We start from the raw sequence: 12,553 nt of genomic DNA, 5'->3' as shown, positions 1-12,553 counted from the left end.
TCTTAATGAGCCAACAAACTTAAGAAATTTCACTGTGTGCAGGTTTTTGTTCACTGTATTACAACGTAAACAATAGATATTGTTAACTAACATTGGATGAAAATCATATTATACAACACTTTAACATGAAAAAATGTTTAAATAAATTCTTTAAAAAAATAGAAATGTAGAGCTCTACTATTGTGGAACATAAAAAATATGTATATTTATCAGATACTATGTCAAAATATAATATATATGTGTGCACTTATAGTGTAAAGATGAGGGCTTTGTTTCTGAATGTACAGCTGTTTATACAGTTGCTTCTTGTAATTAGCATTTTCCTTTTAAAAAGTAAGTAATGTTTATTTTTATAATAAAGTTGCCTAATGTTTTGCCATCATTTTAAAGCGGCCTTCACCTTGGCTTCACTGCCGCAGCCATCTTTGATAAGGAAGCAGCCAATAGACTGAACGGTATTCTCCCCACGCTTATTCATCCGGACCAAGTGGGGTTTGTGCCGGGGAGGGAAGCCAAGGATAACACGATTAAAACTTTAGACATTGGCTCTTATTTACTAAGAGTGGAGTGTAGGTTTCTTTGTGGATTTTAATTCCCTGCAATTTTTTTTTTTTTGGGCTACCTTAACCAATCCCCTCTGTTTTCATTATGTCCTAGCTGGTGGTACGCTCAAGCCCCTGGATGTCCTGTTGGGAGATCGCCCGCTATCTGAACGTGCTCCCTTTGCCTACTTCCAGCTACAACATTTTTACTCTGGCCTCCGTGAGCGTTTTACCTTACACCGTAGCTTGACGCCATTTGAACATTTATGTTTGGCCTGCTTGTACCCTCGTGACTCCATTTCCATCATCTATGGCTTACTGTTGTCTCTCAGATCGGAATCCCTCCCAACCTTCTGTCGCACCTGGAAAGCGGAGTTAGGCAAAACATTTCCTCCGGATCTATGGTCTCGGTGCTTCTTCCTCACTCATAAGGCTGTCATTGCTACTAAATCTAGGGGAGACGAGTTATAAGATCCTTTCTCGTTGGTACCGGGTCCTTACAACACTTCATCGTTGGCACCCCTCTGTACTGAGCTGTTGTTGGCGCTGTGGTGGTGTTGAGGGTACTATGACGCTTATTTGGTGGAGTTGCCCCAAACTTTCATCTTTTTGGAGGTCAGTTCTTCAGGTGGTCAGTTTATGTAGAGGGAGCAAATCTCCAATAAGGGACGAAGAGAGGGGAGTTTGACATATCTAGCAAGAGTACAGTCCACACCAGGCATGAGATTTGGAAGTACCCAGTGTCGAAATTGGCCAGCTAAATAGTATAAATGAACATCCAGCAGAGCTGCCCCTGCCGCCAACTTCGGACGCTGGAGTGTAGACAGTTCAATTTTGCGTCTATTAGGGCCCCAAATAAAGGGGGTAAATAAAGAATGTAAGGTAGTAAAAAAGGACTTGGGGACAGGAACAGCAGCATGTTCCAATATGTATAAGTACTTAGGCAAAATGATCAATTTAATCAGGTTAATACGTCCTGCTACAGCTAAAGGAAGAGATCCTCACAGGCGTAATCTGTCCTGTATATAAGGCAGCAATGGCATAACATTAGTGGGTAGATCACGGGAGGAGTCCCTATTAATGTGAATGCCCAGGTATTTAACTGTGGAGACCACCGGCAGACTACAGATCACCGATGCACTATAGGAATCTCGAAGGGGCATGAATGCAGAGGACCAATTAATACTAAGTCCAGAAAATGTACCAAATCTATCAAGTAACTGTATGGAGTATGGGAGCATCACAGTGGGATCAGACATCAAGAGCACCATGTCGTCCGTGTAAAGGCCAATACGTTCCTCCCTACCCCCATATAGAAGGTATCCTGTCTAATTAGCAGCGCCAGGAGCTCCACCGTAAAAAGAAGTGGGGACAGCAGGCACCACTGTCGTGTACCCCGGCCCAAGGTAAATGACTGAGAGCGGATACCATTAACTAGGACCAGAACCATAGGGTTCTCGTACAGTATAGAAACCCAGCATCTGAAATTTGCACCAAAACCGAACCTAGCAAGAACCTCAGAGAGGTATCCTCACTCAACTGAGTCGAAAGCCTTGGCCGCATCAAGTGCCGCCAAGGCTCAGTCCCCATGATAGGCGACAGGCACCTCCACCCTTCTGATGTTATCTGAAGTAGATTTGCTGGGCATAAAACCGGACTGGTCCAGGTGAATGATGGCTAGAATCACTTTATTCAGGCGATTGGTAAACACTTTAGCAATAAGTTTATAATCCAAGTTTAGTAAAGAGATAGGGCGATAGGAGCCACAATCTGTAGGGTCCTTATCCTGCTTTAAAAGGACTTCAATAGTAGCATCGTACAAGGAAGGGGGGGGGAAAGCCCCCTCCCTAAATGCCACTGTATACATATCTAGGAGCGCCAGCAGGAGCATTTCAGAGTACTGAAGGTAGACGTCCAGAGGGAGACCATCAGGTCCAGAAGATTTTACCCTTTGCCATGTCAGAAATGGCATCTTGCAATTCAAGCAAGGTAAGGGGAGAATCTAGAAAATCACAATGCTCAGCAGAGATCTTGGTGAAAATCAATGGCATCCAGGTAGGCATGTAATTGAGCAGGGCTATAACTCACCTTAGACGTATATAAGTCAGCATAATAGAAGGAGAAAACGGCTGGCAATGTCGGAGCTGTCAACCAGCAAGGAGCCATCTAAGGCTCTAATCTTAAGGATAGGAGGTGTGGCAATATGCTGCCGAACCAAGTGCGCTAACAATTTGCTAGATTGATTCCCGTGTTCAAAGTAAAATTGCTTCATAAAGAATAATTTCATATTCAAGTGAACCATGTATAAGCGGCCCATAGAGAGCCACGCCTGCTTATTAGTCTCGGAAGAGTCCATGATATATGCTGCCTCCACCTCCGAACACTTGCCAGCCAGCTCCAGCTCCTGCCTAGAAGTGTCCTTCTTAATGACAGAGATTGTAGAGCGAAGACACCTCCAAAGGAACGCCTTCATAGTCCCCTATATCATCAGGCAAGCCCTCAAGCTAGTTATATTGCAAAAATACTTGTATTTGGTCCGGGGTCCTATCATTCTCCCCAATGAGCTCCAACCAAAATGGGTGAATTTCCCACCTCCTGGGGCCCGAGGACCTAGACATGAGGAGAGAAACACACAAGGGGGAGTGCTCTGATATGGCTCGGGGCTCATAAGTAACAGAATCCACCTGGGAATAACAGATAGCATTACAGAAGGCTAAGTCAATGCATGTGAGGGCATTCCTTCCAATAGTAAAGCAGGAGTATACACGGGATCCAGGGCAACGAAGTCGGAACGCATGAAGCCACCCCACCCCCTCCAAAAGTGAGGAAAGCGGGGTCGAGTGAGGCCCTAGGCCTGGGGGGGGGGGGTTCCCGAGGGGTAGGGTACCAAATTAAAATACAGAATAGAGGCATTGGGGTAGCCAGAAGCAAAAGCAATCGCCTGGTGTACAATATCAAAAGTAGCAGGTGGGGGTGCATATACAAAAAGAAAGACATAAGGACTATTCACAAAGGTATGTATGAAAATAAATCTCCTGTGCGGGTCTTTACAGACAAGGACGCGCTCCCATCTTGCAGACCGGAAAAGGAGGTTTGGAATGTGTTCTGTGACCACTGTGGCAAGTAAGTAAATGAACTCTATCTGGTGTCATATGAGTCTCCTGAAGGGCAATAATCTGAGGGTTAAGTTTACGTAAAGAGATTGTAAAAACTAACAATTTTTTTTTTTTTTAGGCGACCCCAGCCCCCCACCATAACCCTACACAGTCATAAAGGAGTAACATAAAATCAGCGGCAGCATAGGCATAAAGACTGAATATTAAGGACCATGACACATACAGAGCATAATGGGTAACAAAAAATAATGTGGGTATAGAATGGGTAGGACCCACTGACCAGAGTACCGACCAGGTAACAAAAGGAAAGAACAGAAAAAACATACTGTGAAGAACAGCAAACAGAGGAAGTTTCCCTGTGGTTATGGTTCCATCTAGTGGGGAGAGCCTGCAATGACATTTAAGAATGTTTTTGCTTCTCAGAGACAAAAAAGGAGAGAAGAAGGGCCAAGGAGAGTAAGAGGAAACCAGAAGAGAAAAATGAAAAAGGGAGAGGACCGGGAGACATGGGAAGAAGAGAAGGAAAAAAGAGGGGAAGAGGAAGGAAGGGAGAGTAAAGAGAGAGAGAGGGAGGTGCAAGGGAGAAAGGATGACAAGAGGAGAAAAAGAAGAGAAGGGAGAGACCAGAGACAAGAAAAAGGATGCAGTGGGAAAAGGAGCAAGAACAGGAGAGAAGGAACGAAGAAGCAGAGGAAAGGGAGGATATTTAGACGGGCAAAGCAAAGAGAAGGAGGGACAATAATATGGTAGGAAAGGGACCGAGGGCAGAAGTCAGGAGAATAAGGGAGTGATCCCAACCAAGCAGTATGCACAATAGCACAGCAGCAGAGGTAGTCAGCGTCCAGCCAGTAAAAGTGAAGCCAGGGATCTTCAGCAACAGCGCATGTGACCACGCCATCAGAGGAGGAAGAGTAAGTCACTAAGCAGCAGCGTTGGATCACACAGTCCCGGATTAGCAGGAGCAGTCAAAGCCATAGCATTGTAACACATAGTCCCAGATGAGCGGGAGTATTCAAAGCCACAGCATTGTAGCACACAGTCCCGGATTAGCATCAATTAACCGCTCTCAACTTGCAAACTTACTCAGCACGGCATTGTCGTCTTAGCCAGTCATCAGCCTCTTGAGGTGTAGAGAAAAACAGAGCTCTGTCTCTGTCCACCACCCGCAACCTAGCTGTATAAGCCATGGAGTACGCTATTCCTTTTTTGCGCAGGCAGCTTTTGACCGCAGCAAACGTGGCTCTGTGGTGTTGCAGGTCAGATGAGAAGTCCAGGAATATAGATTCCCGTGCATTTTCATAATGGATCTCTGGGAGCCTCTGGGTAGAGTGTAAGACCAAATCACGGTCATTACAGTTCAGGAGTCTAGCTAACAGTGGCCGTGGTGGAGCGCCCGGGATGGGCGGTTTAGCTGGGACTCTGTGCGCCCTCTCCACTGCAAATGCGGGCGAAAAGTGCACATCAGGGAACAGGTCTTTGAGCCAGCTCTCTACAAATGCGCCTGGGTTTTGCCCCTCTGCACGTTCAGGCATGGCTATAATCCTGATGTTGTTTCGGCGCAGCCTGTTCTCTTAATAATCATCATCATTCTTCTGCTCCACCTGAGTACGTAAGGCAGCAATAGAGTCCGGGATTGGGCCCATGGTGTCCTCCAGCACGGAGACCCGCTGCTCCGCCTCCTTCACCCGGTCTCTAAGATTATGCATGTCCTGCCGCAGGAGTCCTACATCCACCCGCACCTCTTCCATTTTGCCTGTGAGGGCTGTGCTGCTGGTCTGTATAGCAGTAAGCAGCGTCTCACTAACCTCCTATAGAGTCAACTCAGGGAAATCTGATACCCGGCTCCGAGGTGTCCGTTAGTGCAGGCTGGGGTAGAGAGTCAGAGTGGGAGGCCTGGTCCGCAGACATGCTGCCGGCGCCATCTTGTTTTCCAGCACGGACAATCTCTTTTAGCTTTTCTGCCGCTGATTTCTCCTGCCATTGGCTCGGATCTTGCTTAAGGGCCATTTCCTTAGCTTTAGATCTGGTAATTGGTATCTGGGAAGCCAGGATGGGTATTCAGGATGGAGATTCAGCAGGCTCTAAGTGGGAGCACTCACTCCATGCGACCGCTCATACCAGGCTCCAGGTGACGCCCCCCACATGGTTTGTTCATCTCTTGCTCCCCTGCCTCATTGCCTGAGCTACCCTTACTCCTTGCCTACCCTGCTCCTTTTTTCTCTGCAGCCCTGTCCTGGCATTGGGGTGGGCTATCCACTACTCTGTGCTTCCAGATTTCTTGTTATCTTAGCATACCGATTTTATTGTTCTGCATTGTGCTTCTATCTGTTCCTTCTGATCCATTCTATATTTTGGCCTACCAGGCTGTTCAATAAACTTCTTTGAATTAAAGAAAAAAAAAATGTAACGGTACCTGTTAAAATGCATTAAAAGATAAAATGTTGTTAAAAGTTTGATTGAAATAGCTTTTGATTTCAGTAAATATGCTGCAAACACAAAAAAATGACAATTTTCAGTTCTTTACAACCTACAAAGTGTTTTGAAACTTACTTTGTGTAATAATTTGGAACAGTGCATTTTAAGTTTTTTAAGTAAAAAAAAAAATACTGTTATCATTAGGAGGTTTGTTCAATAAAATTTGATTTGTACTCTTAATAGTTGATAACATGAGAATCATGCTGATTGTTATTTACATAAATTATTAAGGTAAATGAGAAAAATATAATTTGCATAATAATTTGGAACAGGGTGTAATCTGGGCCTTCCCTTAGAGCTTGTCCACACACCTCACACCTTTGCCACACTTCTGCTCTGCTCCCAGCTTTAGGCTGAACGGAACTTATACTGGGGTAACTCCCCCAACTACACTATATGGTCAAGAATATAGGGGTTCCCACTGACAGACAGGGTCACATGGGCTTGCACTGCTCCACTTCACTGCTCCCTGCCAGTTGAAAATGCAGTTCCCACAACCTTACTCACTGTTCACGCTTTGCAGTTTCACAGCCTCAGACATTACGTTCATCTGTCACCTACTGGAGAAATGGTGAATTATACTCACCGATAATTGTATTTCCTGGAAGTCTCCATGACAGCACCCAGAGATTGCACCTGCCTAATTGGGACAGGAAAAACACTGAGAGTTTAAAACCCCACCCCTTCCTCTCCATTCCCAGTGTATTATAAAGAACACCGAGTAGAAAGGAAAAGTGATCAGCAAATGACCACACCAGAAAGAAAAACCAAAGGGTGGGTATTATGGGTGCTGTCATGGAGACTTCCAGGAAATACAATTATCGGTGAGTAGAATTCACCATTTCCCAAGTCGTCTCCATGACAGAAAGCGGAGATAATACCAAAGAATAGTATTCAGGGAGGGACCACAGCACTCAAGACCTTGCGTCCGAACGCCATGTCCTGATTAGAAAGAACATCTAATCTATAATGTTTGAAAAACGTATGTAAGTTTTTCCAAGTGGCTGCACGACAAATATGCTCCACAGAAGCAGATGCTCTATCCATGAAGAAGAGACTGCACGGGTAGAATGAGCCTTTAATTCAAGAGGGGGATTTTTTTCCCTTTGCTGAATAGGCATCTGAGATGGCCATACGGATCCATCTCGCAATAGAACTCTTGGAAGCCTTTTTCCCTTTGTTAGGACCTACAAACTGGAGAAAAAGGTTTTTGTCTTTCCTCCAGGGACGGGAGGATTCAACATATTGTAACACTGCTCTCCTTACATCTAAACAGTTGAATGATCTTTCTTGATCATTCTTTGGAGCTGAGCAGAAGGAATGAATAACAATATCCTGGGATCTATGAAAAGATGAAGATACTTTAGGTACAAAATTAGGCTCTAATTTGAGAATGATTCTATCATCTCTGACTATAAAAAAAAGGCTATAAAGTAGAGAGAGCCTGAATCTCACTGACTCCATGTGCAGAAGTTATTGCTACCAAAAATACAGTTTTTAAGGTAAGTAATTTGATAGAGATGGACTCTATTGGCTCAAAGGGAGCTTCAGTAAAGGCCTCAAGGACTACATTAAGGTTCCACCACGGAGGGTAGAGGTTTGTAATCCTAGGCCTAAGTTTCTCAGAGGCTTTAATAAACCTAGACACCCAACAATCATCTCCTAGTTTTACTTGGAAAAGAGCACTGAGGGCTGAAACCTGCACCTTTAAAGTGTTTGGAGAAAGGCCCAAGTCAAAACCCTCTTGCAGAAAATTAAGTATCTGAGGAATGTTAGGGGATTCAAGTGAAAAAGAAGACCCACACCAGGAAATGTATTTTCCCAAACCTTAGAATACAGGTGGAAGACTTGCGACTGGCTAGCTGGTTTGTTAATTACTCTTTCAGAGAAACCCTTTCTTTCTAGTAGGAGCTTCTCAGTTTCCAGGGCGCTAAGCTGAGGGTATGAACTTGACTGTGCTGGACTGGACCTTGGGTTAGTAGATCTGGACGAGGAGGAAACTGTATTGGATCTTCCACACTCATGGATTTTAGAAGAGGAAACCAACTTCTTTTGGGCCAAAAGGGGGTGATGAGGATTAACGTGCAAGAGTGGATCATCAGCTTGTGTAGTACTCTGGGTATTAGGACTATTGGAGAGAAGGCATATCCCAGGCTGAAAGACCATTCCTGAACTAGAGCATCCACTGCCACTGGAGAGTCTCTGGGATTCAGAGAGAAGAAATTGCTCACTTTGCGATTTTCTATGGAGGCACACAGGTCTATCTGGGGTAGACACCAGGCGTTCACTATTGACAAAAATGCCCAGTCGGCTACGTCCATTCCCCCGGATCTATAAAGTTTTGACTAAGAAAGTCTGCTCTGATGTTCCATATCCCCCTGAGATGAACTGCTGAGATGGAAAGTACATTCTGTTCTGCCCAACAGAATATTTGACCTGAGATTGATTGCAGGGTTGAGTGGTGAGGCCCCCCCTGATGACGAATGAACGCTACTGCGGTTGTGTTGTCTGAGTAAATGAGGACATGTTTGTCTTTGCAATAAAGTTCCAAGTCCTGTAGAGCCATCCAGATGGCTAACAACTCTTTCAGATTCCCTGACCTGTTCGCTAGAGCGGGACTCCATTTCCCTTGTACCGAAAGCTTTTCTGAGTGGGCTCCCCAACCCTGAGCACTGGCATCCGTGGTAATGATCCTGGGGTCTGTTTGATGCCAGTGTACACCCCTTACAAGATTTTGGAGGGTAAGCCACCATCTTAGCTGGGTCTTTAACTCTGATGGAAGAGGAAATTTTTTGTCTAAGGAGGTTTGCTTTTTGTCCCATACCCCTAGAATCCACTTCTGGAGGGGTCTGGAATGGTACTGAGCCCAAGCCACCGCCGGGATTGAAGACGTTAACAATCCTAGGACTGACATGGCAAATCTTAGAGTACAACTTTTGAGAGTAAGAAGTAGATGAATCTGATCCTGTATCTTTTGGATCTTTTCTCTGGGAAGAGAGGACTGTTGGGCTACTGAATCCAAGAGGATTCCTAAAAAGACCTTCCTGCAACTTGGTAGCAAGTCTGATTTGTCTAGGTTCAAGATCCAGCCGAGATCCTGAAGGACCTGAGCCGTTCTTTTTATATGTTCTTTTAGGTAAAGATCAAAAAAAAAAAAAATCAATGTCATCCAAATAAGGTATTACCAGAATTTTCTCTTTTCTGAGAACTGCCACCACCTCTGCTATCACTTTTGTGAAAATGCGGGGGGCTGAGGAGAGCCCAAAGGGCAGACAAACAAATTGAAAATGGCGGACTCTTCCGTCCCACTGGACGGCGAATCTTAGAAAGGGTTGTGAGTCTATGTGGATAGGGAGGTGGTAATACGTGTCCCTGAGATCTATTGTGGCCATAACTGCACTGTTTTTTATTAGATAAATGGCTGACCTCACTGTCTCCATCCTGAATTTCCTGTATGTAACTAATCTGTTTAAGGGTTTATGATTGATGATGGTCCTGAATTTCCCATTTGGCTTCTTGATTAGAAACAAAACCTGAACCTCTCTTGTTTTTTGAGACCTCTATGACTGCCCCTAAACTCAATAGATTCTGGACCCCCTGAATGATTAGGGCTAGGGAACCTGGGGATTTGGCTACCACAAATCTTGGGGGAGAGGAGAACTCTACCCTGTAACCCTCTTGGATTATGTTGATTATCCAAGGGTTGGGAATCATTGATTCCCAAATGTGGGCAAAGGATGACAATCTCGCCCCTACCAGAATGGCGTCATTGTTTACCTCCACCAGCGCTAGACTGGTTGGGGTTAAACAAGAAGCCTCTCCCTCTACCTCCTTTCCCATAGGACCAACGGCCTGTTTTGCCCTTACCTCTATAGGGCTGATTAGTTTGAGAAAAGAGGCAAAAGGGGGGTCTTTTTTGGTTGAGCTTTCTCTTTGGGAAAACCTTTTTTATTGTCCGAGGATTTAGCCAGGATATTATCTAAGTTAGCTCCAAAAACAAATTGTCCATAAAAAGGAAGGACGGTCAATTTGTTTTTGGAGGTAAAATCCCCTGTCCAGGATTTTAACCAGAGCACCCTTCTGGAAATATTTGACAGGACGGCAGTGCGTGCAGATAATCTGACAGATTCTGCAGATGCATCTGCGAGAAAATTGGTAGCCATTTTAAGAATAGGGAGACTTGCAATTATATCCTCTTTAGGGGTATCGCCCTGTAAGGTTCTAGCTACACAAGTAGAAGCTACATTAGGTCTAAGCAACGTAGCTGCTGCCTCCCAAGACTTTTTAAAGAGACTCTCTGTTTTTCGGTCCATTGGATCCTTTAACTGAGAGGAGTCTTCAAATGGCAAGGAGGTATTTTTGGCCACCTTGGCTATGGGAGCGTCGACTTTTGGAATAGTGTCCCAGTTAGTCGAGTCAGTCTCAGCAAAGGGATAACGTCTCTTAATGCCCTTATTAATAAATAACCCCTTATCTGGTTTAGCCCATTCGTCATTAATGATCTTATGAATGTTCGGATGAACAGGGAAGGAGGGAGATTTACGGTCACCTAGACCTCCGAATAATTAATCCTGAATGGTTTTAACCTCTTGTACCTCCTCAAGGTTAAGGGTGGCTCTAACCGCTTTAATAAGTTCCTCAATGTCCTCCGGATTAAATAGACATTTTTAAATCCCGTATGCTCTTCTTCTTGTGGGCTGTCTACACATTCACCCTCCTCAATATCCTGATGAGACGTATTATCATCAGAGTCGGAGAAAGAGATCATTTTAGTTTTTGATTGGATCTTTTGAGATGTAGACGGGACGGCCTGACTTGAAGAAGAGGATTTAGAAGCCTGGATTTCAGACTGAATCATTGTTTTAATATCTTTCATAATATCAGGAGTTTCCTCTGAGACTAAATTGGCAAGACATTTTTACATAACGCTTTTTTTGAAGACTCCGAGGTACCTTATTACAGATTACACATTTTCTTATTTTAGATTTTGTTTTTACGGAAATCAAAGTATCCTTTTCTCCTTAAAATATAAAGGGAGGAAAGGATCAGACAGTATTTCTGAAGATAAGCCAGGGTATAAACCCTATAGGCCCTCATTACTCACGGTTACTTGGATCTGCGCGGGCTCAACCTCAGCAGCTTTGACCGATGTAGACATCCTGGAAAAACGACTGTAGCAGCAGAAATTGCTTCGGCTGTGACAGATGACACCTTCAAGGGAACGGTCATAGAGGCTTGAAATCCATCATGATAAAGGCCAAATAATGAACCAGCATCAGGAGTACTTACAAGATCTCCTGCAGTGGGTAATAGGGCGTAGCAACTGTTGCGGGTACCTGCGGCGCCGGAGTGAATTCTTACGGAGCTTACTCTTCTGGAGTAAGCTCCTTCGGCGATTTCCCGGTGCCTTATATTCATGGGGATTTTTGAAACCCCCCCGCCTCTTCTCCGGCCAGGTGTGACGTCAGACGTCATACACAAGGCCGGAAGTGCGCTCCGGAGGACTCCTACGTCACCGGAAGTGACGTTCTTACCATAGAGTCCTCCGGTTTGTGATGCCGCCGCTTGCTGGACGGCGCGGGACTGGAAGGCAGGACCCAAGGACCGCGATCCGGACCCTATCGCGTCTCCCCTGCATAAGCCTGCCTGGGTGCCGCTAGGGGAGACAAACAGAACGATGACGGCGAGTCCGTAAGTATCCCGACTTAACCTCTATCAGAAGAGCGCTCTCCTGCACTCTCAGCTTCCTTCCCTAATCGGGACAGCAAAAACACTAGGAATGGAGAGGAAGGGGTGGGGTTTTAAACTCTGTGTTTTTCCTGTCCCAATTAGGCAGGTGCCATTTCCGGGTGCTGTAATGGAGACGACTTGGGAAAGAGCATCTATTCGTGTTACCATGCCGTCACAGTCCACACTGTATGGGTCACTCATAGCCCCTCACGGTGTGTCTCTTGCAGCCCCCCTTACAGCCAGCTTTCTGACCAGACTATGCTTCCTGGCCTAGATAAATCTGCACCCTCCCTATTAATCAGCCACCAGGTGAGGGATTCTGCTAGCCCAGCTAAAGAAAAGTACCCTTTAACTGTCTCAGTGCCAGTACTTCTTTCAGGGATTTCTTCAGGCAAGTGAGGGATAAGATTATGCCGTCATGATGTCTATAGTCAACTGATGCTCCAAAAAATGTTGGGATCGGATCTAATAGCTCTATGGAGATGATAAAGTTTAAGGGCGACAAGGGACCTCAGAATGAAACAAATAGTCCGTTCTGAAGGATGATGTATTTTCTAGATATCGTGTACTTCTCGTCCTGAGGATAAGGCCAAGGAGGTAGTGGAGAGACATGATTGTGTGGCGATGTCTACCGATGGGTCCATAACTATATTAAAGGACTTTTTTTTGTTTTTTTTTATCTTTTCTTTT

The sequence above is a fragment of the Hyla sarda genome, chromosome 13 (assembly GCF_029499605.1).
Source record: "Hyla sarda isolate aHylSar1 chromosome 13, aHylSar1.hap1, whole genome shotgun sequence".
In the NCBI taxonomy this organism is placed as follows: domain Eukaryota; kingdom Metazoa; phylum Chordata; class Amphibia; order Anura; family Hylidae; genus Hyla; species Hyla sarda.
The sequence above is the reverse complement of the archived record's forward strand: the minus strand, read 5'-3'. Positions refer to the sequence as shown.